Below are 25,422 nucleotides of genomic sequence, written 5' to 3' on the forward strand. Positions count from 1 at the left end.
GATTTCCGTCCACACGAACCCTAATCCGAGTTATCACTATCGAATTTAGCGCTACTCCTCTCGTTTGGGAGGAGTTCCGAAATCGATTTAAGGAGGCAGTTAACTCGATATTAATGACGACGTCGTGTGAACGGATACAGCGTTAAATCGGTATATCGGCCATTAAACCGATTTAAAGTCGCAGTGTAGACCTGGCTTGACATTCAACTTCTTAACTCAGGAGTGGGATGTTGCTTTTTTGGATGCTGTTCCGAAATAGAGTGTAATTTGGAGACCCGTATCTGTGCAGTTTCAGTCCATTGTCTTCTTCTTGGGCCTGCCTTTAAACTCCCATTTACTTTCAGCCTAGTCAATACCTTCTTTGCAGCTCCAGGCCCTCACTCCAACCCCAGATATGCTGCAGCATTTGACATCTTGCTCCAGCCTTTCTCATCAATTGAATTTCACCCAAAAGCAACTTGTCTTGGATTGTGCAGCATTTAAAAAACACGATGAAATGGTTTGCCAAATGGTAAAGGACAAAATGGTTGGATAGGAATCAAATGTTCAGAGTCAGAGGAATTATAAACAATGGAAGGGCAAAAATGTAAAATTATTGATTTTAAAAAGTATTTGACTTGTGTCATTGTAGGTATGTTACATTAATTGCTAGGTAAATTTTAATATCACAGAAAGATGTATGTTTTGTGTCTTTATTTCATGTATGTTTACAATAGTTATTTCCAAAAACAACCAGGCAAAAATAATCTTCTAGAACTGCATGAAACATGAGTGGATCTGACAGGACATAACGTCTCCTTTTGAGCAGTTAAAGTCTATCATTTAAAAATGTATTTTTATGGTATGCTTTAAAACACAGATTAGAGTATGTATGCTAGGCACTTTAAAAGTCTCTTTAGTACCATTTAAGTGTATCATGGAAATCGATATTTAGATTTTTTTTAATGCATGTTATTTATTTAATGCTCATATTAGATCATATTTACTCACTATGACCTACCATTTTACATAGGTATGAAGAACATTTTAAAAACATGCACTACTATTTAACTAGAGACTAATAAAAGCTTTGTAAAGAGTTTAACCTTAATACCCTATTTACACAATTTGGAATATAAATTATTATTCCTAGAAAAATTCTTATGAGAAGCCATTTTTCATGCATATACATCAGTTTTCAAAGTTAAATATTTTGGTCATGTGGGGCTTTTTTATGATTTCAAAGTACTGGAAGAGAATAGCCTGGGTTTATAACGGGGATCAACAACCTCTGGCACACGGCTTGCCAGGGTAAGCACTCCGATGGGCTGGGCCAGTTTGTTTACTTGCCTCATCGGGACTATGTCAAACGCCTTACTAAAAGAAGAAAATTACGGGTTTTTTGGCATGATTTGTGCTTGACAAATCCATGTTGGCTATTCCTTATAATGCTGTTATCCTCTTGGTGCTTACAGATTAACTGTTTATTAATAACACGTACATAGAAAAAACAGAGTAACATTTGGACATATTTCTTCTAGTTTCTGTTGTCATTGACTTCTATGATTTATCTACACCAAATTCCAATAATGCTTTTTGTGATTCTGATGTTTTCTGGGGTTTTTGCACCTATATTACACTGTGATTTGCTAAATATTTGTTAAAGCATCTAACAAAATCTATAAATATGCATGGTAAAGAAACAGAAACTGATGCAGTAGGGAAAAAAGAGAGACTGACCTTCTTTTGTAGGTGTGAGATATGGTGGAAACTAACTGAGAACACAAAAGGAGTTTTAGGTAAAAAGACCTTAAAATGCCCCACATAATAAACATTAAAAAAGTAACCAAGTCCTAAGGACCGGATCCATAGTAAAGAAATGGTAGATATACAATAGTAGACTTTGACATTCAATATTGCAAAAAAAATGTGTCTATAGCCCTGAGAACAATGGGGCTCTAATTGTTCCAGGCACTATTGTAATACCAAATAACTACTTAATGATAAAATAACTCTATCCTTTAAATGTAAGGGAAGAGGAAAAAAACAGTTACAGATATTAATGCAAACTGTGTGTCTGATCTTCCATCAGCCTCTACAAGCCTGGACCACTACACTAGTGCTGATTGAAATCATTTCCATTGTACAAGTCAGTTTCACCACTGCTATTCAGTGATAAACAGCTGTGAAACTTAGAGTATGTCTACGCTGCAGTCGGGAGGCATGATTGCAGCACGTGTTGACAAACATGAGCTAACTTGATCTAGCTAGTTCAAAGCTAGTTTGAGTAAGAATACTAGTGTAGCTGCAGCAGCAGGAGTAGAGATGTGGATTAGACTCCCGAGTTCAACCCCATCCAAGACCCTGGGCACAAACTTGGAAGATTAGCTCATGCTGTCCCCCCTGCTGCCATGGCTACACTGCTATTTTTACTTGAATTAGGTTTGATCTAGCTACATGAAAGTTAGCTTGGGTATGAACACACATCCTGGCATCATGCCTCCTGATTGTAATGTAGACATATGCTTGGAGTCCCGGAGCAGTCTACATAGCAAGGCTACCTAGAATACCCTGGAAGCCCTGGGTTCTCTGGCCCAATCTGGGACAGTTCAAATGGTGGGTCTGTGATAGACCTTAACATACTGTTGAGGAACTCGGTGGGCAAGCTGAGAAGAAACTAGGCAGAAATCAGTGTTTAGTTTTGATGTATCAGCAGTTTCTTACCAGTTCTTTGGTACCCCTGTGTGTAGCCCTACTGACTTCATTTGTACAATTGTATGTGCTCTACGGTGTGAACTAGTGAATCCCAGTGCAAGACCTGGTCCTTAGACAGCAGAGGAGAACTAACATTCTCGAAAACGGAGAATAGTGGTCATCCATGCTGGGTGGGGCAAGCATTTCCTCAAAACAAATCTGACCGAGACCAATGCAGGTTCGAGTAAATATTTGATTGACAGAGGAAAATCAAAATGTGACAGATTGAAATTTCAAACCACGTGGCCGTTTATTAATGGGGATAAGTTACAACTTGGGCTAGGGAGGAGCACTTTTACCAACTAGCAATACTATCAGAACAGGAATACATACACACAACTTTAAACAGTCTATTTACATCCAACAACAGGAAACCAAACGATCTATGATTAACTGCTCACTAAAATCCAGAATAGGTACACAAAACTAAGTAAACTGTGCACACATTAACCGAATATTGTAAAATACACCAACTAACCACAATAGCAATCAATACAACAACTTGGCTCTCATATACTGTATACGCAATTTTGCACCAAGAAAGAGAGGAGAAAAAAGGGGAAAAGGCTAAACAAACAGAATATTTACAGAAATTAAAATGCACATACCACACTCCAGGTGCAGCTAACCAGCAGTACAGACACCAAGGGCATGACGAATTGGGGGAAATAATCCAAAAAAACGACACGACAAAAGCCGGCAAAATCCGGAGGAGACCCTGGCTGAAAAGGTGATCAGGCCTTTCAGCTAACACGTGGATACTCCTGGCGTTTTTGGTGTGGGATACACTTTTATTTGAAGTCCCTTACTCATGTCAGCGTCTGATTGGTCCCTAGCTCCTTCACCTTCCAGGTTCCAAGCTGGTGCCCTCTACGTAAACCGGATCTACACCCTGCACACTATTCTTTTGCACACGACACGCTAGTACTGTAGCACATGGCACCAACCTGACCAACAGTTGACCAGACAGAAGATTCGAGAATAGGCACACAGCACTATAATGTTGCACATCGCACAAATGTGACCTTTTGACTGACAATTGGCCATACAGACGCCATGTTTGAGCATTGGTTTAGGGTTGCAACAAAATAGATCAAAATAAATCAAAAGACAAGAACAGAAAAGGAAATATAGTCACAGCAAATACAAATATATGAGTTTTTAAATAGTACTTAGAACTGAACACCTTTTTGAATTCTTGCTGCCGATCCAGGAAATAAGGAAAGGATCCAGTAAGTCATTGTGCTAAAGTGATAACAACAACCAAAAAAAGAAAAGAAAAAGAAAAAAAAAGGCTTAACTTCTTATTAGATTGTGCCCTGGATGCCATCAGTGCATGATAAGGGAAAACAAGGCAGGCAGAGTTCCCAGGAGAAATTATTTTTGAATCAGCCAGATTCCCCCCTAAGATCTTCTGAGCAAGGCGTACTGGTGGATATGCTGCTCTATTCTGCAAGAAGCTAGCTCTGCTGATTGGCAGGAAGGAAGGGTGGAGCCATAGCCCCTGTACACCCCTATCTAGCATCCACAGGGATTCTAGAAGGAGCAGGCTACACTGCTCAGTGGGATTCTGAATGTTTCTGTACTTGCAGTGCCTCCTCACTCCACTTGCACAGAATTTAGCCAGAGCTGAACTATACTAGTTATGTTTTATTGTAAACACCTTGGGTCAGGGATTTTATTATATGATTAAATTGGATTTGTAAAGTGCTGGGTGCAGTTACAGTGCTGCTTGAATAATAAATAATAACAAGCAAGTCTTGTTTTCTGCATTGTTTAAGAAACACGCTTTCTAGCTTGATGTTCAATTTCCCCCCTTCCCCTGTGTTTGCCATATCTTCTAGAATGCAGGGACTAAGGTTCTGCCCTTATCTCTAATCTCCTACAAAGTTTGGAGGAGAAGCACTGTGACTCACATACCCTGGGGGAGGTAGGGGGTGTCATTGTGGGACTGTGCCTCATGGTCCTCTGTGACCCTTTCCTTCCGACAGGGAATGCTGCACTCAAGCCCAGAAACTGAACCCTTATAGGGGCATGCAAAGGGAGGAGATTTATTGCACCATCCCCTTACATCTATCAACCCCAGGACCAATCATCATCTGGCCCCTTTCTGATATTTCCTTAGCATGTGAGGGTCTACATGGGTCACATTGACTCTCAGTGAGTAAGATCTTATTTTTTAATATTTAGGCTACTTGTGGAATAAGATACCACTCAACATGTTTAAAGGGTTACACATTATGGACCTTTGTTCTGTAACCATATTATGGATTCCACCCCTAAAAATGACTCAAAATTCCATTGAAAATACTTTGTTAAAAAGATATCTAGATATATGATCATACTGAACACATAATTAGTTGGTTAAATATGTTAAAATACATTTAATTCTTGTCTTGTAAATTTACATGAGCATCTCAACTAGATGCACACCAGGAACTTTTATTACCTGACCACTCTTAAAAAAGCCATTTTTGCATATTATGCCAAATGAAATCTATGCCAGCTATAAAATCACAGAAACATTTGGGTTGGAATGTGCCTCTAATAATAATAATTATATTTAGCACTTACACAGCAGTTTTCATCGGCAAAGCACTTTACCACCACCATTAGCTACTCAGTTCTCACTAAACCTCATTGTAGTAGGCAGCTATTCAACCTCCCTGCAACATGGTGCATTGTTAGGTGGCAGATGATTAGTCACTGAATAGAACTGAAAAAAGAATAACATATAAAAGTTTCAGCTAATCAGAAAGTTTTTAAAGTACAGAAACTTTAAAATAGCTAGTTTTATGGGCAACCAGGTATCTGACAGAGAGACAATCCCAACAGATGTGTTCATTAAATAGTACAATGGACAGATAGCACTGTAATGTACCACCATCAAACACAGAGTTAATTCATGACCACCCATTTTAAGAGAGGTGAACTGTGAAGGAGGGTGAACAGAGGATGGGCAAACAGAGGGAGTTTGCCTGGTTGTTCACCTGTGGGGGAGTTCCCACAGAGTCTTTTGACTTTCTGGCTTCTGTGAGCACTAACTCCAACATCTGAAGAGGCTCTTAGAAGGAAGACAATATGGAAAGTGAGTGAGTAGCTCTTTTGACCTGCACAGGATGTGCCATGTTTGACTTTCTCCCAGAGGATAGAAGAAACTTTGTCTGTATGAAGTGCAAGCTGGTCTCCTTATGGGAAGAGAAGGTTAAAGGACTAGAGACCCAAGTATCAACCATGCATTGTATCAGAAAAAATGAAGACTTTCTGGATAGAAGTCAGAGTTTGGTACTGCAAGCACAGCATGCTGAAGAATCAGAGAGGACAGTGCAGAGTGGGGAAGAAAATTAGCAGCATGTGACCTCCAGAAGAAGAAAGAGGAGAATTCAAATACCCCCAGTGCAGATAGAGGTAAGAAACCATTCTCAAACTCTTTGCACAGGTACTACGGTGGAGAATGGTTTGGAAGAGTTATCTGAGGGAAGAGATCAGAAGGAGACCCCATCGACAGGAAGGCATGGGATGCATTGTCCTAGAGATGGGGATTCCATGACCACCACTCCCAAGAGGAGGAGACGAGTGGTGGTGGTCAGAGACTCCGTCCTAAGGCGGATAGAGTCATCCATCTGCTGTCCAGACCAGGAAAATCTAGAAGTGTGCTGCTTGCCTGGAGCTAGAATTCAGGATGTACAGAGTTTCTGTCAAGACTAATCAAGCCCTTGAACCTCTATCCCTTCCTACTTCTCCACGTGGGAACCAATGATACTGCCAAGAAAGACCTTGAGTGTGTCACTGCAGACTACTTTGCTCTGGGAAGAAGGATAAAGAAGTTTGAGGTGCAAGTAGTGTTCTTGTCCATCCTCCCTGTTGAAGGAAAAGGTCCAGATAGGGACCATCGAATTGTGGAGGTAAATGCATGGCTGTGCAGGTGGTGTCGGAGGGAGGGCTTTGGATTCTTCGACCATAGGAAGCGATGGGATCCATCTAATGAAGAGAGGGAAGAGCATCTTCGCAGGCAGGTTTGTTAACCTAGTGAGGAGGGCTTTAAACTAGGTTTGACAGGGGATGGTGACTTAAGCCCTGAGGTAAGTGGGGAAGTGGGATACTGGGAGGAAACACAAGGAGGAAGGTGGAACAGGGGAGGCCTCCTGATTCATACTGAGAAAGTAGGGCAATCAGCTAGTTATCTTAGGTGTCTGTACAAGAATGCAAGAAGCCTGGGAAACAAACATGAAGAATTGTAAGTCCTGGCAAAGTCCAGGAACTATGATGTGATTGGAATAACACAGACTTGGTGGGGTAACTCACATGACTGGAGCACTGTCATGGATGGGTATAAACTGTTCAAGAAGGACAGACAGTGGAGAAAAGTTGGAGGAGTTGCACTGTACGTATGTAAGAGAGCAGTATGATTGCTCAGAGCTCCAGTATGAAACTGGAAGAAAAGCTTGTTGAGAGTCTTTGGGTTAAGTTTAGAGGCGAGAGCAACTAGGGTGATGTCATGGTGGGTATCTGCTATAGACCACCAGACCAGGAGGATGAGGTAGATGAGGCTTTCTTCAGACAACTAGCAGATGTTTCCAGATCACAGGCCTTGGTTCTCAGTGGGGACATCAATCACCATACAACTGCTGGGAGAGCAATACAGCAGTGCACAGACAACTCAGGAAGTTTTTGGAGAGTGTAGGGGACAACTTCCTGGCGCAAGTGCTGGAGGAACCAACTAGGGGCCATGCTCATCTTGACCTGCTGCTCACAAACCAGGAAGAATTGGTAGGGGAAGTAGAAGTGGGTGGCAGCCTGGGCAGCAGTGACCATGAGATGGTTGAGTTCAGGATCTTGTCCTGCAGGAGGCAATCCAGGCTCATTTATTCCAGTCATGCAGTTTACCAAACATTTGAAGATCCTGCAAGAGAGTATGAATTGCATAAAAAATGCCAGTTAATAATTTGAACACAGCCTTCAGTGATATTTAGCATGTATTCAGTGTTTCCCAAGTCCAGTTTTCTGGAATGAGACCTGTACCTATTTAACTAACTTTGAGTACAAATGATAACTGTGGTTATTTATACTTACCTGGAACTACCATTTCACCATTATCTATAGAGATGTCCTTCTCCACCTTGATCTCTTCTGTAATCAGGCAAAGTGAAGATGTCTTCACGATTCAGAAATATGTTCAGTGTGTACTGTATGTTATTCTGCATTACAAAACAATTTAACTTTATATAGGCTTTTGCATTAAAAAAGTGTATTCCAATCCCAACAAACTTTTCAGAGTAAAAAATAAAAGATAGTATATGGAATAAATTACTGAATACAGTCATGTAAAAAAAATGAGGAATATAGTCCAGATTAAAGCACTTAGTCATAAAGTCAATAATAGAGATCAAGGAAAGAGAATTTAAGAGGCATTTGGAAACAGAAGAATTTTTAAAGTTAGATTTGGCATGAGACGGGACATTTTTAGGCAGAGAAATTTAGGAAAGCACTGACATATATTAGGGACAGTATGGGAGAGGTCCAAAAGGGACAAGGTTTTGTGTTCAGGCAGTGGAAGTGGGAGGATTACTGATAGACTGTGATTTAAACACAGTCTATCAGTAATAGTTTTGATGATAATATCCACTAAATAGTAGCGCTAGCTAAACTACTCATTGCAATGAACATACACGACAAATATAGCCCATATTTCTGTTTCTTACTCATCCAGGAATATATCCTGATTTCTGGAAATGTACTTGCTATTAACTATTATCTGATGGTGTAGTGAGGTGCCCTGGCTGCCAGCTGCACCTGAGAAGGCCGAGCCCCTGCAGCTTCCAACATGGGCTGACCCACCGTCACCTGTTCGCACCCCCCGGAAGTCAAGGAGCAGGACAGAAATTATAAAGGCACAGCCCCTGCAGCCTCCAATGTGGGTGGAGCCACCTTCGCTCATTCCCACCTCCCGGAAATCAAGGGGTGGGACAGGAAGTATAAAAGCACAGCCCCGGCGCTCAGTTGGAGGCCAGTTGCTGAAGAGACCAGACGCGGGAGGCCGAGCTCCCGCCCGGGCTGAGCTTCCCCGTTCCCGGTATCCTGAGGAGGACTGGCTGAGCCTGCCCCGTGCCCGGTATCCTGAGCAACCCATGGTCTGGGACCCACTGGAAGACGCCGGCAAGATACAGGTACCCAGAGAGGGGGAGGTCAGAAGTGGCCCGGGGGTAGACGACCCTGACTTGGCTCCCAAAGAGCCTGAGCCAATGTCAGTGTGTTGCGGCCAGGATCCCCACTGACACCAGCGAGTCTTGGTCGCTGCTAGGGCCCTGGGCTGGAAATCAGTGGAGTGGGAGGGCCTGCGTTCCCCCTACCACCCTTCCAAAGGTGGCAGACTCCCCCTCTCGCTGGCCTAGGGAAGCCTTTTTCCTGGGTTCATAGACTACCCTTTTGCTCAGCCCCCTGCTGAAGGAGCTGAGTCCTGAACTGCTTAGTGCTCCGCCCTGACCCAGGGCCTGGGCTTTATAGACTACTGGTTTGCTCAGCCTCTGCTGAAGGAGCTGAGCTCTGAACTGCTTGGTGCCCCGCCCTGCCCCAGGGCCTGAGCTTAGAGACTATTTGCTGGCTCTACCCCTGCTGAGGGGTCTGAACGCTGACCTATTTTGCCATGTAGTGAGGCGATCTGGCTCCCAGCTGCGCCCGAGAGGGCCGAGCCCCAACGCCAGACGTTTACAGATGGTAAAACCCATTGAACTTTCATAAAGATAGAATAATCTTGTACTGTGTAGGTAGAGCAGGGCCTGGCAACCTCTAGCATGCGGCTGCCAGAGTAAGCACCCTGGCGGGCTGGGCCAGTTTGTTTACCTACCGCATCAGTAGGTTCGGCCGATCATGGTTCCCGCTGGTCGCAGTTCTCCATCCCAAGCCAATAGGGACTGCAGGAAGTGGTGAGGGCAAGTTATGTGCTGGTCACGGATTTCTGCCGCCCCCATTGGCCAGTGGGAGCCGTGATTGGCTGAACCTGCCTGGCCTGCTAGGGTGCTTACCCTGGCGAGCCGCATGCCAGAGGTTGCTGATCTCTGCGGTAGAGTGTGTAGTGGTTGGGGAGATGAAAGTCACTAACTTCTGATTACTTCTCCTTTAAATATAAACACTTGCTGATCTCCTCCATTCTCAGATGTTTTACCCTACGTGCCTCTCCAGTTACCCCTATCTCTCTCCCTCATCTCCAAACTTCTTACATGAGCAATCTACAGCCATTTCCTTGAGTTCTATGCTTCCGCTCTGGCCTGTATTTCCTCCTGCCTGGTTACCACTTTTTCAACTGCACCCTCATCAGGTTTCTCTTCCTAACCATATCTCCAGGCCTGTATTCCTTTTCGTCCTCAATGTTTTTCATGCTTTTCACACTGTTGATCATACTTTTCTTCCAGGTTACTGTTGGCTTTCACAAGCCCTCTCTTGGTTCTCCTCCAATCTCTCTGTACATTCCTCCATCATCTTGGTGTGTCCTTCTCCTCCCCTCTTCAGCCTTGTCCTTGGACCTGTGATCATCTTCCTTTCCACCTCTGGTTGCATGGCTTCAGCAATCATGTCTGTGGTGATGACATAAATAATTAAGCATGACATTAAGCAACAGTGTTCAGCAGTCTACATATTAGTCTAGTGTATGTGAAAATTCTGTCTCCAGTGCTCACAAACATTCCCCATTAGTCAAGAGTTTCACTCTTCCAGTGGAATATTATTGTTAAGGGAAGTCATGATCACTGAAGGAAAGCCAATCTTTTAGGCAGTCTAATCTTGGAAGATTTTTATAACTAGGGCAGAGATAGGATGCTACCTACAATTGGTCTAATTGAACTAAATTATAATTTTAATAACTAGAATTTATTTTATTATTTGTACCAGAAATGTAGTAGTTATAGAGATGGTGAGAGGAGGTATAAGCCCCACACTGGACAGACGAATCTTAATGAACTGCTCGGGGATCAAGAAGACCCACACTACCACACCTACAAGGCGTGTCAGAACTAGAGGGAGGATGTAGAAGGGAGAAGCCAGCTTGGATGCTAGGGGATCTGAGGGGAGAGCAAATCTCCATTCCTCAGCTACTGGAGGGTGCCTATCTGAAGGCAGAAGCTGCTTGGGGCTACTGCTGCCTATTGCGGGGCAGGGTTTTGAGGGAAATGGATACTGAATCATTAGTTTGGGACTATTAGAAGAGACTCACCTACAGGTGCTGAACCAGGCTGTGGCGTACCAGAGGCTCTGTTATGGGAGAGAGTCCTGCCACCTCCTTGTAAGAATGTAAGAATGACCATACTGGGTCACACCAATTCTTCTTCTAGCCAGTATCGTGTATTTTGATAATGGACAATGCCAGATGCTTCGAAGGAAATTTACAGAACAGTGGCTTTATCAAGTGATCCATGCCTTGTTTCCCAGTCCCAGCATCTGTCAGTTAGAGGCTAGGGACACCCAGAGCATGGGGTTGCATCTCTGACCATCTGGTTAATAGCCATTGATGGACCTATCCTCCATGAACTTATCTAGTCCTTTTTTAACCCAGTTATAGCTTTAGCCCTCACAACATCGCCTGACAACCAGTTCCTGTTCCGATGAGTTCTGTGCATTGTGTGAAGAAATATTTCCTTTTGTTTGTTTTAAACCTTAAGTTTGTTTATGTCTGGTTTTCCTTTTGATTGTTGATAGACCCTTAAGGAAAGGACTGTCATGAATTCAGTCACAGGGCTGGCTAACCCACAACCAGACTCATTTTGTTGACTGCCTGGATATCAAAACCAAAAGCTGAGTAAGTTCAGAGCCCCATCACACCTAAGATGATCTGGGAGACCCAAACTGCAAAAGAGGCATGTAAGTGTCACAGTGGCTCATTAATAAGTGCCTCATAACAGAGTGAAAGCGTAGACAGATATATCATAATTAGTGACTTAAAGATTATATTATACCCATAAAAAATGGCGTTCAAATTTCCTTTCTCCCCACAGGACTCACTATAAATACCCCTGCTATGTTTGTGAAAATGTTTCTATATCCAGTAACAAACATTTATCATTCTACGAATACTTTCCCTTATTAATGAATATTGTTTGACCTAAAAGCATAATATTTGATGCTACTTTATACAATATCATAATCAAGATTTTAGTAAAGATTTTTTTAAATCAATCACTTTACAATGTAATTTGGTGCTAAAATGAATATATCATTTTTCCCCTTTATATACCATAAAAATGTGTATTTTTAACATTTTTGGTAAAAGATATTCAAAGAAAATAATTGTGTAGACCCAAAGGCATTAGATTCTTGTTTAAATTATTTTATCTATTAAAATAAAAATACAAAAAAAAAAAAAACCCACAGGATTTTCCCATGGTATATAGTTATATTTCTGCCATCAAGGTTCCTCTTCTTGAACACAAGTCTCCATAGCCTCATAATATATCTGGAGAATCCCAGGATATTAGGCTTACTAGCATATAGTGCAAATCATGCTGCACCTGGCTGGCATACCAAACAAAGCCAGACAAGATTCTAAATGCAGAAGGAGAAATAATAGCAACTCTTCATGCTACTAGGAGATATTGATATAGTACATCTCATTACTTTCCAATCCCTAATGTGTTCTCCTTTTTCAGTACCTACCAGCTTTACTCCAGTCCAACGTGTTACTCCTCCAAGTCAACACTCAGCAGCTGGAGCTTGATTAGGAGCAAATCTTCCAGTCTGATGGTACAAACAATACAGATTAAGATGAATATATTTTGGTCCTGGAAGCAGAATGGCACAGCAGCATGAGTGGCGGGATAGGCTAGCTGCCCAAATACACACCTAGAGTTTCAGATGGAATAGTTCTTCTGCTCTCACCACTGAGGCTGCACTCCTATTTTTAGTGTCTAGCTCAATCAAAGTCTACCTGAGCTGGAAATTACATCTCCAGCTTTGGTGTAGACATTCCTTCATTCCTGCTTATTCTTTGTGCTCAGTATCAAGACTCATATTAACTGAAAATAGGGAGGAAATGGGTCATCCACCCTCTCATCAATGATACTCTTTTCAAGATATACAAGTTTTATGCATCATTCAAATCTCTTCAGTGTACAAATCTTTCTGATACAGATGCTGACTTAGGAAACCACCCCTGTTCAGGACAGCACTTGAGTTCCATTGGCTTCCTGTGCTGAAGCACATTCTTAAATATGCACCAAACTACTGTGCTGAATAGTCATAGGGTGAAACCCTGGCACCACTGAGGCCAGTAGGAAAACTCTTTTTGGTTTCAGTGGGCCAGGATTTCATCCAAGGACCTAAGAAAGTTCTTATGTGCTTTTCTGAATCAGGACCTAGAACTGGAGTAGAAGAGGATGGAAGCTGAAAGAGCACATTAAGAAATAACACTTGGCATCCTGACTCAGTCTGGTGCAGTACAAATAATGCCACATGAACAATGGTTTAGATCAAATAGATAATGGCCTAGTCGGTTTAGGTCAGTTGTTACATAGATTGATACAGGTTATTAAGCAATCAAAAACAAAAGGATTATGGAGCATGTTAATGAGTAATCAATAATGTTAGTAATTCTGCAGTCCCTAAGGCAGCTCCCAATGAGCAGGGAACAGAATTAAGACAAGAGTTGGGTACATACTTACCAGGAGTTAACACAATGATAGTGAAAGTTATCATGTACAGTATTAGGACTTCCACTGGAGTTACCATGGAGTTCCAACTACTTAACTATGCAGTTAAATGTGCTAGTGTGCAATTCATGTTTTCACTTTCAAAGGTGCTGAGTCCTCATGCCTCCTTTTAACCAGGAGTTATGGATGCTCAGCGCCATTGAAAAATCAAGATTACTCACTTTTTTCTCCACTGTAATTTCCCCATATCATAAAGCAAGAGGAAAAAAATACTGAGAAGGATGATGAAGCTATGAGGATAATGATAAGGTGGGTGTTGTTCCATCATCTAGTTGTTTCAAGGTCTCATTTTCCCCCTTGGATTTTCTTTCTTCACTTTGTTTTATTGTTAAAAGCAAATATTTGAATGTCAAATTGTGGTGCTCTGCATATGCATAGAAATTAGAAAGTATTAGGAGAGTCCACATGTGGGACATGATATTTAGGAAAAGAAATTGAGCAGTGAGTAGTGCTCATGAGCACTAAGTAAACAGTTTTCCTACAGAAAGCCTAAATTTATGACTTACCTCCTGAACAGGAAAGAGTGAATGTGAGAAAAAAGTTCACATCAATGATAAAAGTAGTATAAAATGGTTTTAATTAGATTTGCAAAGAGAAGTAAAATTTGTCATTTTTGTCATGTGCTTTTCTTAGTGGAGAATGACAGTTTGCTCATCAAGAAATTGTCTATTAATTCCAACCTGAGATATCCCAGTTGTTACAATGACTTTTCAGTCAACGCCGTCGTGAGCACACTGTGCTGTGTATGTCACAAGATCTATAACTAAGGAATCATGGCTTTCAGAAGGGTAAAACTTAATCTTGAGGTGACAGCCATTACCATGGAGAAGTTTAGGAGGGGTTCCATGTTTGTTATCATGCCTCTATGAAGATTTTAAGGTCTTGCTGCCCATAAATTTACTACCGCAAAGAAGACAAATTTTTCAAGTGCAAAATTTAGCTAACTTCTCTGGTAAATTTGAATAGATTTTGTCCTAGAACAAATTAACATGTTTATACGAAAATCTCAATTCTTACTGCAGAAAAATTGCAAAATTAAACAAGGAAGTCCATACAACTCTTGTAATGAAAGGATTATAGTGGATAATGAAAGAAGATATGCTTATTATGGTAAATCTTGTGCTTCTCGAACTACAGCACTGAGCATGCTATTGGTCCAGATTATATATAGTCCAGATTATATTTTAGTAATAAGATAAATATTTTAAGATATTTATTGTAACTATATTTATTCATCATTGTACAGCATGCATGATTAGAACTTGAAAATTAGAATTTCAACATCTGGCTGACTGCTAGTTGTAAGTATAATATCATTTATACCCAAGTTATTGATAAATAAATTTAGCTCTGATGTTCCAGACATCATGCACTATCAATGTGCAAGTTTCTCCTGTGGCAGGTGTTGCCTGTCATATCATCCACACTTTTGTCATGTCCCAACAATACAATGAGAACAGTCAATCACTCTGTAAAAGATTAGGAAAAGCAAATCCTTCTCTGAGATGTCATTGTTCTTTGTGAAATTTTGGAAACTATGACCATTGAACTGGGTACAAACGCAGCAATTAGGAATAAAATAAAGCACTGGCATATTCAGAAAGATCACCATTCCTACTATGCATTCTTTATAATACTTTGTACCCAGTACCAAATGTGTCCTCCTCTAGTTCTTTGCTCACATTATTCAGAGGTTACTGTTGTAGAACAGGAAGGAAATGAATGCTTTATTCCAATCTCCAGTTGCCTGGAGACTAGATCCCAGAAGTACAAGATGTCTCTCCTGTTCAAATTGTAACACTAGATGCATTGCTCATCTGTCATTTCCAGTTCATGTATTTGGTGTCTAAATACCATTTCTCTTGTATATCTACTCTTCTTCTCAAGCTTATAACTTGCATGTGATACTGTTGTGTGAAGTACCAGAAAGGTGGTTCCGAAAGGAACTCAGTTTATTATGGCAGAGTCAAAATGCTGAATACAAATTGAAGGTTCAGTTTTTTTATTCAACATTAGAAAAAAAATGAACAATAAACTAATGTCTATTTAAATAAATTTGATAGAATAGTACACAAGCTGCTAAATGGTTGGCTCTTAGAAAAATCACACTTTGGCTTGCCTTTATCCAGGTCTCCTTACTGCCTTAAATGTTCCTTTTACCCCACTGTTAAACAAAATTCTGCTATTTGCATCAGCTCATGCCCTTTATAGTCTCAGTGGGCCCCCATCATCAATCATATCAGTTTAACAGCAGAAATGTTTCTGCCCCACACCTGCCCCTGAAAGTGCCACAAGAAACTACGAAAAAGGGAAGGCTGTTTAACTTAGGTTACTGACAGCACCAATATACTGTATGCCTTCCAGTGGTTGGGATGAAAGATGGTTGTTATATCTAGGGCTACGTGAACACTGCAGTGCAATAAACAACTAGAAGAAGCTAAGGGAAAGAGTCTCAAGGGAAAGGAGAGAAAACAAGTCAGTGGGAACACTTGTGTTTAGGTGACATATCTAAGAAGAAGGAATAGAGTCATTTCATTTTGCTCCAAGTAACCCTTTCTACATCTCTAAGGCAGAGTAGCATTATTCCACAATCAACAGTATACATTTTTTGGAGGGATTCAGCCCCAATATGACTCAATGCCATTTGTCCATTGGCACATAATTTACTGAAATGCTGACACCTATTCAATGTCCTGGCTTGAAATTTGGGAGACATATGGACAAACGGAGTTGGGGAAGACCCGCACCTTCAAATTTTCTACTGCTCAGCTACATTTTCGCTTTCATTTTTTTCCTACTCCCTCTGTTGCCCTGGCCATGTTTGCTATCTTGCTGTTACCTTTCTTCCTCTCTTGCCTCTGTGAATTATTCTGTACTGTTAATTATTTTTGGAGCAATTCCTTGTACTTGTTTACCATTCATAACTCTCTTCAATAAAATTCCACTACTAAACACACTTCCATGAGGTCTTTGAATCCATCAAAGAATGAAACTATATTAAGAAAAGAAAAGTTAAAAGTTCTCCATTTTAATACGAGGCTTTTTGTGGTTCACCAGTTCATTTATGTCCCTGACCCGTATTTCTGTATTTTCTGTCATATCTAACTATCTATACACAAATATACCTTTGGAGTATGGACTGTTTTCTTCTGTGCTAACTACAGCACTGAGCATGCTATTGGCAGTCAACAAAAAATAAATAATAATTCATATGCAAAATTCAGATCTGTGGCTATTTTGTCCCAGATAGATAATCTTAGTGTCAGAGGGGATATCTATCAGCATCAGTTGAACAAAGAGGAGCAATTTAGTTCTACCATTCAACCATAAATGAAAATGATTGATAGATAGGAGACTGCCACAGGAAAGAGCGTCAGAAGACCAGAGCAGAGAGACAGACACATGGAAGAGAAATGTTAGTGAGAAAAGGGATAGTAAAAGATAGGGAAGGAGGTCTAGAAATCAATGTGAAGAACAAGTATAGAAGTAAAATAGAAAAACAAACATATATTTAAGTAGTATATATTAAAAGCATTTATTTAAGAAGCTGCTGTTAGGGGGTTTATTCCTTCTCCCTCTCACTTCCCTGGTCTCACATGAACAGAGAGCAAGAATACCCAAAGTCCAAAGGCGCAAACAATTCGATGTTTATTGGGGTGAACTTCCAGCAAGCATGATTCCAGTTTCCTTCCTTAGTATCCCCCTTCCCAGCTCTGACACCACAGAGCCTTGCCTGTGTCTCTGTTCCTGTTCCCATTTTCCCCTTTAGCAAAACATGATCCCAATTCCCCATCCCCTGTCCCTTTCCCATTCCCCCCCCACCAGTGTACAGATTGGACTTTCAGGACCATATAGCAAAACCTGAGTTTGCTTAGCTATTTTCTTAACCAATCATTTTACTGAGAATTTACCTAACCAATCCTAACTACTGTAATTGGGATTATTTAACCAATTATTTCCACCACCTTCATTGGTTTACACTCACAAAATTAATTATAAAGCAGACAGAAACACTTGTCAGAACCAGACAGAGCCATGCAACTTAACATCAAAAACAATACAGAAGTGAGTATTTTACAACTTCATTCTATACAGATCATAAGAGTTTCAGCTGTGTCTATTGATAAGTGAGTTCTTGCCAGACAGGATGCTATCAAACCAAGTTTCCTTTTACATCTTCTAGGCTCTTCCCTTTCTCTGGAGGTGAGAGGAATATCAGGGCAGGACTGTATTCCCAATAGCCCAATAGCACCTTATTTCAATGTGACTAGTTTGGAATGTGAGAATGTGACCATACACTTCCCAGCTTATGAGTGCCTAACTACATCTTAGCAGAAGGCCTTAGTCTGTCACAGTAAGAGAAGGACATTCCACAGACAGTGATCTTTGATTCCTTCTTTTATACCTCTATAAGTAGCTAAGTGATAAGAATACACCTACATTCTTAAAGGATAGGCCTTTGCAGACAGGCCTGAATATCTATATCCTATCAGCTGCCTGAGAGGTTCTAAGCCCCAGCATCTCCTATTGTTGTCAACAAGATGTTCAGCATCCCTCACTATTAACTCATAACAAATAAAGTAACACACTCTTCAACATGCATAAAGATAATTTTGAAAACCAGTATCCTCCATTATTCTAACAGCCTCTTCAGCAATTCACGCTTGAACAAATCCTTCATTCAACTAATCCACATGGACTGTCACCAAAACAGAGTCAAGCCTCCTGTCTTTTTCAGATTTGTCCCATTACTAACTTGAAGGACAAGGTTTCACATGTTAATTGTTTTGTATGCATTTGCTATGATTTTACATAGCTAGAGGTTTTATGATATGAAAAATTAGATTGTGTTTGGCCAGGCCCTGAGCATCTATACAATGTGTACCTGCTCAGACACAATGCCAGGAGGATCCCCCCGCATCCCTCTAAGAAGGGGATGTGCTTTGAAGGCACAGGGTCAGAATATCAGCTGTGTACATCAGCTGAGAATTTGGCCCACCATCTAGCCCTTGCAGTTCTTAATCAGGCAACACTTCCACGGAAGTCATTGGAGTAAGTATTGGGGAAGAGGGCCTAAAATGGTTTCAAATACAATGTAAATGCCATGAGAATTTATGAATTTGTATTCATTTACATAAATACATGTATATAAATTTATACAAATAGACACATAAATAAGTAAATATTGTTCCCAATATCCAGTGCACCACGTATGCACTCAAACACACACACAGAGTATATACAAGCATAAATTAAAAAAAAAGAAAAACTTCTGTGAATTCATAATCTTGCCCTGGTTCTCTGAGAAGTTGGCTGTTAGGGGGAGGAATAACATTTCCATAAAATGCAAAATCTTTTTTTAAAAAAAATATTATGATAATTGACAGACTCTGCCTTCATTAGCTTGCATCCAGATGTTTTCTATTAAATTAATTAACTTTGCATCTGAAACAGCAGACATTATGCTTTTGTGTGGCCATTATCCCACAGTTGGAATCCTTGTAAAGCCGCCTTTATTTCTGGCTTTCATGGGTTGTCAGTGTAGGTAGATTGAAGAGAGGAATGATAAGTGAATCATGGTGTCATAAATGAGTGAATTTATTTTTTTCTGGTTGTTAACTTTGACAAATAACATTCAACAAGGTAGAAATTTTAATTCTATTTATTATTGATTGCTGGGAGTTCTATAATGGGTAGAGCATGAGTGATGAGGATAATACTGGTATTATTGCATAGAAAAAAGCTCCATTTTTGTTTTAATTAACGTACTTATTAAGGAGCCAGATTGTTGTTGGCTTGTGTGGCTACAGAGAGGACATAAGGAGTTCCCTGGCACTGGCTACCTGCTCCAGACCTTGACAGACCCTCGCTACACCCCTGTATGTACCATTTAATATAGCTAGGTCAACCTTCTGAGGGACAGGGCCGACATTAGGCCTATTCCACCAATTCCCCCGAATCGGGCCCTGCGCCAAAGAGGGCCCCATGCCTAGTGAGAATCCTTTCCCTGGCTAGAGGCGCCTTCTTAATTTTTAGTCACCAGGCAGCGCTCTGGGTCTTCAGCAGCACTTCGGCAGCGAGTCCTTCACTATTTCTGGGTCGTTGGCGTCACTTCGGCGGTGAGTCCTTTGCTTGCTCTGGGTCTTCAGTGGCAGGTCCTTCAGTGCTGCTGAAGACCTGGAGCGAGTGAAGGACCCACCGCCGAAGTGCTGCCGAAGGCTAGGAGCACCGCCCGGTGAGTACAAACCCCACGTGTTTTTTCACATATCTTTTGTTGTTTTTTTTAAGTCATCCCTGCTGGGGCCCCGTTGAAACTGTTCGAATTGGGCCCCACACTTCCTAAAGCCGGCCCTGCTGAAGGAAGTACATTGCAACAAATAAAGCCCCAGTTCAGAGTATTTCTCCCTTAGAATCAGGGGAATTGTGATTCTTAGGGTAAGTCTACACTGTAGCTTGAGGTGTAATTTCCAGTACAGGTAGATATATATGTGCTAGCTTTGATTGAGCTAGTATGCTAAAAATAGCAGTGTAGACTTGGTAGTTTGTGCCACAAGATGGGCTAGGTGCCCCAAATATTATCCCGTTTGAAATCCTTGGCATGTATATTCAGTCAATGCGCAGCAGTAGTCAAAAAAAGCTAACAGAGTACTAGGAACCGTTAGGAAAGGAATAATGATAAAACAGAACATATTATAATGCCAGTATATAAATCCATGGTACATCCACTTTGAATACTGTGTGCAGTTCTGGTTGCCCCATCTCAAAAAAGATATATTAGAATTGGGAAAAGATGCAGAGAAAGACAATAAAATTTATTAGGGGGATGGAATCAATTTAAGGAGAGATTACAAAGACTGGGACTGTTCAATTAAGAAAAGAGACAAATAAAGATGATATGGTAGAGATCTGTAAAATCATGAATGGTGTGGAGAAAGTGAGTAGGGAAGTTTTATTTACCCCTTTTCATAACACAAGAACTAGCAGTCACCTGATTAAATTAATTGGCAGCAGGAAGGAAGGAAGTAAAAAAGGAAGAACTTCTTCACACAACACACAGTTAATCTGTGGAATTCATTGTCAAGGGATGTTGTGAAAGCCAAAAATATAACTCGGTTAAAAAAAGTAGATAAGTGCATGGAGGATATTTCCATCAATGACTATTAGCCAGATAGTCAGAGATGCAACCCCATGCTCTGGGTATCCCTAAATCTTTGACTGCCAGAAGCTGGGACTGGATGATGGGATGGATTACACAAACTTGTTCTGTTCTTTTCATTCCCTCTGAAGCATCTGTCACTAATAACTGGAAGAGGCAGGATGCTGGACTAGATGGAGCATAAGTCTGACCAATATGGTGTTCTTATGTACTTGGGGCAGCTAATCTCTTCAGCCTATCATGTCACTCCTAGATATAGAGTAGAACCTCAGAGTTCTGAATACTTCAGGAATGGACATTGTTCATAATTCTGAAATGTTTGTAACTCTGAAAAAATGTGATTGTTCTTTCAAGAGTTTACAAATGAACATTGACTTTATACAGCTTTGAAACTTTACTATGCAGAAGACAAATGCTGCTTTCTCTTTATTTATTTAGTAGTTTACAATTAACATAGTACTGTATTGTTTGCTTTTTTTTGTTTTTGTCTCTGTTTCTGCCTGATTGCGTACTTCCAGTTCCAAATGACGTGTATGATTGACTGGTCAGTTTGTAACTCTGGCGTTCATCACTCTGAGATTCTACTGTGCCCTTAGAATCTGTTCCAGGAGCAATGGAGCAACATGTTGTCCCGTGATCAGGGCACCCGACAAAGCCATGACTGAGCCTTAAGAGGGATGAATTTATACAACATGTACTTTTTGTCAAGTTATACCCACTTTAAAGGGACATAATCAAGTCAGTAATTACACGTGTCTGAATATTGTTTACCAATTGTTTTTATGAAGAGCAACTAAGATTGTTATAAATGGAAAAGAGATAAGGCATATTTGTTTGTTTTGGCATTTGGCACATGTGCATCATTTGTTTCACTTTTTCAGTGTGAAAATTTCACTACAGTTTCCCTTGCTATTTGCAAGTGTATTGTATACATCACACAGAGGGAAAAACGTAGTAAAATACATTTGAACCCCCCTCCCCAGAAACTGCCAGGGAGACATGGGCAAGGGTGATACCTGAAATGGCTTTGAACTCTTTTTTTTTTAATTGACAAAATTTCATGTTAACAGTGTTCCATAAACATATAAACATCTCACTTATCTGTTTGGCCACTGAGACACAATCTCAAGTGTAAACATAGGAATATGGCCTCTAGAAAATTAATTTAGTTAATAATTATGAAGGGTTCTGAGATCTTCTAATGAAAGTTGCTCAGTAACAACTATTATTATAAGAGACCCTAGATTACAATGTTTTGATGTAACCACTTTGGTGTCTTACAGGATGGTCCTATAGATGACCATCCAGATACTCTACTCAAGTTTTCCTATGCTGAAAGAAGTGATTTAATGGAGCCCTTCACAGATTACATTACACACAATTCTAGAACAAAAGAAGAGTAACATACTCTGCATGAAACCTGCAATAATGCTTTCAATATGGACTTTTGGTTTAATCTATAGTAATTTAACTTGTAAGATTTGAAGATGAATTGTTGAGGTGGTAGCAGAAACCCATTACAAAATCTCTTGCCTTATATTGGATGTTTATATTTAGTACCAACACAAAAGTAATAAAACCCCACAGTTTCTAATAATAATAAATATATAACAGTGGTGCTGCTGAGGAGTTCAATGAGTTACATTTCTCCATTTCTTCCTTTTAGGTGGGATTGCACTGAAAGAGAAAAAAGAATCCCTCTTCATTATCAAAGTAATTAGTTCCATAAATTTCTTTATGTCTTCTGTGAAGAAATGGGGTAATTAAACTGTGAAATTTCATTTTCCTAAGGGGACATATTAATTTATAGGCACATGTAATATTTGTTTCAGCACCAGGTTTCCACATTCTGTACATGTACTTAATAATGTGAAAAAGAACTATTTTAAAACATACAAAAATCTACATGTAGTGTAATATATTATTTTTTTTGGTGGAGGGAGACAATTTCTTTTAAATAAATCTATTGGATTATAATCTTTATTAAATACGTTATATGGTTTTTAAAGAAACTCAGTGAAATAAATAATTTTATTTGTATTCTTCTAGGGAGGAAAATATTCTACTTCCAGGTAAGCATAAAGTTCATAAAATATTATTTTCAAAAACCTACCAAGTGTAGTGACAACTTAATTACTACAAAACACTGTGAATAGGTTAGAGATCCATATTTTATTAATTTTTATATCTTGGGAAATATAATAAGGTAATACTAACACAACTGTGTCTATCTTTCTTTTATTCAAGCTGTAATGCTATCTGTGTTAAAGGTTAACAACATTATTATTATTTTCTCCACTAGACTTTACGAATACTTTGATCCTTGTTGAGGATAGCACTGGTACTAAGCTACACAGACTGAATCTGGAGGGCCTGCTCTCTTATATCCTCAGGTAAAAATCACTACATCTGTAATTCTGTCTTTTCCAGTGTGGTGCACAAGCTTGTTGCACTCCAGGAGTCATATCCAAAGCCCGTTGATGTGTGTGGACAGATTTCCATTGTGTTCAACAGACTTTGGACCACTCCTTTGCTGAACTATGAGCAGAGGATATGGATGAGTAGGCTTCCCGTATAAAAGATGAAACTCTAGGGCTGAAATCCTGCTTCTGTTGAAAAACATGACAGCTATGTACGAATTAAAAGGGGGTAGAATTTCACGCATAGGTTTGGTCCTCTGCCGTGAGCAGAATTAAGTCACAAGTACAGCTGATCAGGGACTTTTTATATATATATATCTTTTTCATAGGAAACTTCCTCAGGCCCAGAATGCAATTTCTGCATACCCAGAATAGCCAATAGTCCAGTGGTTATGTCCCTTGGGATGCAGGTGAATGAAAACACATGCTTTGCCTACATTGACAATTTGCCTCAGTTACTTTCATTGATGGACAGCCCCAGTGTAGCAGCATTGCTATAAACTCATTCTCAGTGTAGAGAAAGTAGTAAAGAACATACAGGTAAATGGTAATTGTGACAAAATGCAACATGGTTTTACAAAAGGTAGATCATGTCAGACCAACCTGATCTCTTTCTTTGAGAAGATAACTCAGATTTTTAGACAAAGGGAATGTTGTAAATTTAATATACGTGGATTTCAATAAGGCATATGATACAGTTCCACACGGGCAATTATCAGTTACGCTGGAGAAGATAGGGATTAATATGAGAACTGAAAGATGGATGAGGAACTGGTTAAACAGGAGACTACTACAGGTCATGGTGAAACGTCAACTGTCAGGCTCGAGGAAGGTCACTGGTGGAGGTCTTCAGGGATTGGTTTTGGCACTAATTTTATTTAACATTTTCATTAATGACCCTGGCATAAAAAAGTAAGATTCATAAAATTTGAAGATGATACAAAGTTAGGAAGTATTGCCAATAGAGAGGAGGACCGAAATATCATACAAGAAGATCTCAATCACCTTGTAAACTGAAGTAATGAAAATGTGATGAACTGTAATAGTGCAAAGTGAAAGATTATGCATTTAAGGACTAACAACAATACTTCTAGCTATAAACTGTGGATTTATCAGTTGGAAGCAAGAAAGGAGGAGAAAGTCCTGGGTGTATTGGTTGATCACAAAATGACTATGAATTACCAATCTAATGAGGCTGTGAAAACGATTTGTGTAATCCTAGGAAGTGTCAGGCGAGGTATTACCAGTAGAGATAGGGAAGTGTAGAACCATTATACAAGTCACTGGTGAGACCTCATCTGGAATAGAGTGTGCAGTTCTGGTCTCCCATGTTTAAGAATGATTAATTCAAATTGGAACAGGTACAGAAAAGGGCTTCTAGGATGATCAGAGGAATGGAAGGTCTACCTTATGAGAAGAGACTCAAAGAGCTTGACTTCTTTAACCTAACCAAACGAAGGTTGAGGGGAAATATGGTTGCTCTCTAAAAATAAATCAGAGGGATAAATACCAGGGAAGGAGAGGAGTTATTAAAGTTAAGTGCCAAAGCTGAAACAAGATCAAATGGCTATGAGCTGGCCATCAATAAGTTTTGGCTTGAAATTAAATGAAGGTTTCTAACCATCAGAGGAGTGAAGTTCTGCAACAGCCTTCTAAGGGGAGCAGTGAGGGAAAAAAACCTAATTAGCTTCAAGACATGACAGATTTATGGAGGGGATTATATAATGATACTGCCTTCAATGGCATGTGGCCCATCTTTGACTGCTAGTAGCAAATATCCCCAACAGCCGGAGATGGGACACTAGATGGGGAGGACTCAGAGTTATTTCAGTGATTTTCCCCTCAGATATCTGGGCCTTGCAGACATGCTCAGGGTCCAACTGATAGCCATATCTGGAGCAGGAAAATTTCCCCCAAGGTCAGAATGGCAGAGTCCCAATTTTGGGGGTTTTTTGGGGGGGGAAAGAGAGTGTTGGCCTTTCTTGCAAGTTTAAACTAGAATAATTGGTGGATTCTCTGTAACTTGAAGTCTTTAAATTGTGATTTGAGAACTTCAGTAACTTAGCCAGAGAATAGGGGTTTATTACAGGAGTTGGTGGGTGTGTTTTGTGGCCTGCAATGTGCAGGAGTTCAGACTAGATGATCATGATCAGGGTCGGCTCTACAGTTTTTGCCACCCCAAGCAGCATGCCAAATTGCCGCCGGCGGCAGCCGGGGCAGTCCCTGCACCCTTAGGGCAGGAGGCACGTTTCCATGGCGCCGGCAATTTGACGGCAGCTTTTATGTTTAGCTGAAGCCGCCCTGGACAGCTAAACATAGAAGCTCCTGCTGAATTGCAGCGGAAACGCACCTGCTGCCCTAGGGGTGCACGGACTTCCCCCACAGCCCAGGATGGCAATTCGGCTCACTGCTTAGGGGC

The 25,422-nt window shown here is 40.4% G+C and overlaps 1 long non-coding RNA gene across 3 annotated transcripts in view; it reads left to right on the top strand.

Moving 5' to 3' along the window:
• Nucleotides 1-25,422, top strand: part of LOC116815133 (uncharacterized) — a 61,172-nt gene that overhangs the window by 31,431 nt on the left and 4,319 nt on the right. For 2 of the 3 annotated variants that reach the window (XR_004371411.1, XR_004371412.1), the window contains 2 exons: nucleotides 22,633-22,655; nucleotides 22,886-22,976. This is a non-coding gene — a long non-coding RNA (uncharacterized LOC116815133). Of the gene's footprint in view, nucleotides 1-22,249; nucleotides 22,297-22,632; nucleotides 22,656-22,885; nucleotides 22,977-25,422 lie in introns of all 3 variants that reach the window. The other variant, XR_012655250.1, reaches the window with a different exon arrangement.

Source organism: Chelonoidis abingdonii, chromosome 1 (assembly GCF_003597395.2).
Source record: "Chelonoidis abingdonii isolate Lonesome George chromosome 1, CheloAbing_2.0, whole genome shotgun sequence".
Taxonomy (NCBI): domain Eukaryota; kingdom Metazoa; phylum Chordata; order Testudines; family Testudinidae; genus Chelonoidis; species Chelonoidis abingdonii.